Below are 5480 nucleotides of genomic sequence, written 5' to 3'. Positions count from 1 at the left end.
TAAAGGCCATATATGACAAACCCACAGCCAACATCGTTCTCAATGGTGAAAAACTGAAACCATTTCCACTAAGATCTGGAAAAAAACAAGGTTGCCCACTCTCACCGCTATTATTCAACATAGTTTGGAAGTCCTAGCCACAGCAATCAGAGAAGAAAAAGAAATAAAAGGAATCCAAATCAGAAAAGAAGAAGTAAAGCTGTCACTGTTTGCAGATGACATGATACTATACATAGAGAATCCTAAAGATTCTACCAGAAAACTACTAGAGTTAATCAATGAATGTGGTAAAGTAGCAGGATACAAAATTAATGCACAGAAATCTCTTGCATTCCTATACACTAATGATGAAAAATCTGAAAGAGAAATTAAGGAAACACTCCCATTTACCACTGCAACAAAAAGAATAAAATACCTAGGAATAAACCTACCTATGGAGACAAAAAACCTGTATGCAGAAAACTATAAGACACTGATGAAAGAAATTAAACATGATACAAACAAATGGAAAGATATACCATGTTTTTGGATTGGAAGAATCAACATTGTGAAAATGACTATACTACCCAAAGCAATCTACAGATTCAATGCAATCCCTATCAAACTACCACTGGCATTTTAAACAGAACTAGAATAAAAAATTTCACAATTTGTATGGAAACACAAAAGACCCCGAATAGCCAAAGCCATCTTGAGAAAGAAAAACGGAGTTGGAGGAATCAGACTCCCGGACTTCAGACTATACTACATAGCTACAGTAATCAAGACAGTATGGTACTGGCCCAAAAACCGAAATATAGATCAATGGAACAGGACAGAAAGCCCAGAGATAAACCCACGCACATATGGTCACCTTATCTTTGATAAAGGAAGCAAGAATATACAATGGAGAAAAGACAGCCCCTTCGATAAGTGGTGCTGGGAAAACTGGACAGCTACATGTCAAAGAATGAAATTAGAACACTCCCTAACACCATACACAAAAATAAACTCAAAATGGATTAAAGACCTAAATGTAAGGCCAGACACTATAAAACTCTTAGAGGAAAACTTAGGCAGAACACTCTATGACATAAATCACAGCAAGGTCCTTTTTGACCCACCTCCTAGAGGAATGGAAATAAAAACAAAAAGAAACAAATCGGACCTAATGAAACTTAAAAGCTTCTGCACAGCAAAGGAAACCATAAACAAGATGAAATACAACCCTCAGAATGGGAGAAAATATTTGCAAATGAAGCAACTGACAAAGGATTAATCTTCAAAATATACAAGCAGCTCATGCAGCTCAATATCAAAAAAACAAACAACCCAATCCAAAAATGGGCAGAAAACCTAAACAGCCATTTCTTCAAAGAAGAAATACAGATTGCCAACAAACACATGAAAGGATGCTCAACATCACTTATCATTAGAGAAATGCAAATCAAAACTACAATGAGGTATCACCTCACACCAGTCAGAATGGCCATCATTAAAATATCTACAAACAATAAATGCTGTAGAGGGTGTGAAGAAAAGGGAACCCTCTTTCACTGTTGGTGGGAATGTAAATTGATACAGCCACTATGGAAAACAGTATGGAGGTTCCTTATAAAACTAAATATAGAACTACCATGTGACCCAGCAATCCCACTACTGGGCGTATACCCTGAGAAAACCATAATTCAAAAACAGTCATGTACCACACTGTTCACTGCAACACTATTTACAATAGCCAGGACATGAAAGCAACCTAAGTGTCCATTGACAGATGAATGGATAAAGAAGATGTGGCACATATATACAATGGAATATTACTCAGCCATAAAAAGAAACGGAATTGAGTTATTTGTTATGAGGTGGACGGACCTAGAGTCTGTCATACAGAGTGAAATAAGTCAGAAAGAGAAAAACAAATACCGTATGCTAACACATATATATATGGAATCTAAAAAAAAAAAAAAATGGTTCTGAAGAACCTAGAGGGTAAGACAGGAATAAAGACACAGACGTAGAGAATGGACTTGAGGACATGGCGAGGGGGACGGGTAAACTGGGACGAAGTGAGAGAGTGGCATGGACATATATACACTACCAAATGTAAAATAGATAGCTAGTGGGAAGAAGCCACAAAGCACAGGGAGATCAGCTCAGTGCTTTGTGACCACCTAGAGGGGTGGGATAGGGAGGGTGGGAGGGAGACGCAAGAGGGAGGAGATATGGGAATATATGTGTATGTATAGCTGATTCACTTTGTTATAAAGCAGAAACTAACATACCATTGTAAAGCAATTATACTCCAATAAAGATGTTTAAATATAGATATAAATAAAGATCCAAAAACATGGAAAGCATGGAAAATGATACATCTGGCAAATAAGAACAACAATTAAAAATCCTGAAATATATATATTAATATTAGAAATATGGACTTTAATACAAAAGTATTATAGGGACAAAGTCACCTCTACAAAGTGCTGAAAGTAGCCAGTCATCAGAAAGATATAATAATTCTAAACTTTTATACATCTAATAAAATAGCTTCAGAATACATAAAGCAAAATATTATTTAAACATGAGAAACTGACTAATCTAACCCGAAGTGGAAGACTTTCAAACACCTTTCTCATTGCCCATGCACAGAAAGATGAATTATATATAATTCTACAGCCAGAAATTAGAGTACACGTCTGCTCCAATAAACGTGGAGCAAGAAAAACCTGACCATGTAAAAAGCTAAAGAAAATCTCAGCTCATGTTAAACACAATGCATGATGCAAACCATATTATTTGCATTATAATTAATTAAGGAATAAATAACAAAAAGTTAAATAAAGCATCCCATACATTTGGAAATATAAAACACAATTCTATATAGCTCATTTATAAAATAAGTAATAATGCAAACTTAAAATATTTAGTACTAAACAACAATAAAAAAATACATATATCAAATATTTGTCAAAACCTGTGGGATGCATCCAAACTAGTCATCAGAAAGAAATCTATGACCTTCAATTATTACTTTAGAAAATACAAATCCATCATGAGAAATCAGAAATATAACAGTAGGCTAAATTTGAAGAAAGTAGTAGGAAGGAGAAAATTTTAAAAGAGCAAAAGTTAATAAAATCAAAACCAGAAATACAATAAATTCAACAAAGGTGAAGGTTTATTCTCTAAAGACTGATAAAATAGATGAGGCTCTGCCAAGATTGAAGGACAATGAAAAGAGACAAAAACATATTAGGATTTTTAAAAGGTAACATAACCAGAAAGTTAGTGGAGATTAAAAAGAAAATAAAATGATACTAAGAAAAATATTATACTAAAGGCTCTGAAAAGTTACACAAAATGAACAGAGTTCTAGAAATACATAAACTATTAAAAGTGTCTCAAGAAAAAACAGAATTATCCTAAAATTAGTACAGAAAATCAAATCAAAAATTTTAAAGTTTTTCTGCAAAGCAAATAGTAGACCTAGGTGATTTTACAGTTGAGTTCTACCAAGCCTTCAAGGACCAGACCATGCCAACCTTTCAGAAACTCTCTGGGAGGATAGAAAAAGAGCAGACATTCCTCACTTCAACCCTAAGGCTAGTATTACCTTGATAGACCAAAAGGCTACAATGAGGAAAATGGTTCAGTTAAGAGTCAGGACCATAACGAGTACTAGAAAGTTTTGGGTAATCTTAAACCTCAAATAGGATAAGGAGGATGGGGTGGGAGTGGAGTGACTGGATATCTGGAACTAACATAGACAAGGAAGAAGAAAATCAGGAAATCATTAGCATAAGCAAGGGACTCATTAAGATAGTTAAAAGGCTAATTAGAAGAAAACATTTCAAGGTAACATAAATTTTAAAGGGCTTTAGATATTAAAAACTTGATTGTAAATTTTACAAAAATAAGTGGACTAATGAAATTTAAAACATCAAGTTGCGGAGCATTATATATGGTATAATTCAGTTTATATAAGTATATTAAACATTTTTATATTTTTAGATATTAAAAAGTACAGTTTAATATATAAATTATATATATATATTTTTTAAAACCACAATTTAATATATCAATGGCCAGACAAAGGTCTATAAGAAAACTCACCAAAGTTTTGACAAAAATACCTCTGAGGAAGTGAAGAGGAGTTAACTGTGAACATTTTTAATTTGATTTTAATAACAGCACAAAAATTGTTTTGTCACTGCCAGGCAACTATGCTCATGAACATTCTCGTTTGAGGACTGTCCATAATCCGTGCTTGATTCCTGCTAAGCATGTTCCCTGTTCTGGCACCATGCAAGGGGATTCTGCTCTTGTAAACCTGACATTTTCAAATTCTTTTTTGTTTCCAAAATAAACCCAAAGGGCACACATACTTCTGTTGCCTTTCTAAAATGACTGCCATCGCTTCTTGGCCTTTAGGCTAAAATCAAGTGTAGTATCTGTTCTTATCAGTTTAAAATGACTGCCAAATTTTTGTCTGTTCCATGCGTAGTGATGCATACACAACATTTTTAAGTTTTTTGTTGTTAAGGCAAAAACATCAATAAATGTCTTCTGGACCATTTTGAATGTGAAATTCTTCCCCTTAAAATAGCAACGATCAAAAACCTCCCATTGCACAAAAGTAAACCATGTGGATTTACAATCTCGAATTGTAACATTAGCATAGATACTGCAAACATGATCATGTATTAAAATCCAAAGATTTTGCTAAAAGCAGTGAACGTCAACTCAATATTGGCCTGGCAATATACCACTTCTAAGTTCAATGTATCTTTCTACCCAGAGTTGGTTCATGTGCCAACTCCGATGACAGAAAAAGGGAAGGAACTCATTATTACTGGCCTGCAAATTCTGTGACAGATTTTAAGTCTCTTGAGTATTTAAATACAATCTTTCAAAAGAAAGAAAAGGAAGGGAGGGAGAGAGGGAGGAAGGAAGGAAGGAGGGAAGGAAGGAAAGAAGGAGGGACGGAAGGAAAAAAAACCTGAAAAACAATTCACTGGAGCTGAGTAGCAGCTGGCTTCCTGGCCATAACCTCCTGAGTGCCCACCTTTCCCTGTTGTCCTGACGCTGAGGCTGAGTGTCTGTTACAAAATGATTTGTCTTTACCTGACCCACACCACTCATTTATGCATTCTCTCTAATCTCTGTAGTCATAGAGACAGAAAAGTTTGTTCATTCAATACAATTACAATACAGTGTATGTAGGAGAGACAGGGAAAGATAAGGTCAGAGGTTAGATTAAGAGCAAGGAATTCTGGTCTGGGAAAATGGCTGAGGTATACAGCAGTGATATTTGAAGTTGTAACAGAAGATGAGAACCCCAAGGAAAAATGTATAGAGAGGAGAGAACCTAAGGAATGGCTCCATTTAAGTGGCTGAAAGAGGAATCAGAAAAGGAATAATCAAGAAGGCAGGAGCAGAGTATTTCATAAAGGAAAGAGTCTGACTACAGATATCAAATGTTACAAAGAGGTTGAGGAAAATAA

At 34.8% G+C, this 5480-nt stretch overlaps 1 pseudogene; it reads left to right on the top strand.

Moving 5' to 3' along the window:
* Nucleotides 1-4388: 4388 nt before the first annotated feature.
* LOC137765528 (U2 spliceosomal RNA) lies at nt 4389-4598 on the top strand (annotated as a pseudogene).
* Nucleotides 4599-5480: the final 882 nt, after the last annotated feature.

This window comes from Eschrichtius robustus, chromosome 5, assembly GCF_028021215.1.
Source record: "Eschrichtius robustus isolate mEscRob2 chromosome 5, mEscRob2.pri, whole genome shotgun sequence".
Lineage (NCBI taxonomy): Eukaryota > Metazoa > Chordata > Mammalia > Artiodactyla > Eschrichtiidae > Eschrichtius > Eschrichtius robustus.
The sequence above is the reverse complement of the archived record's forward strand: the minus strand, read 5'-3'. Positions and strand labels throughout refer to the sequence as shown.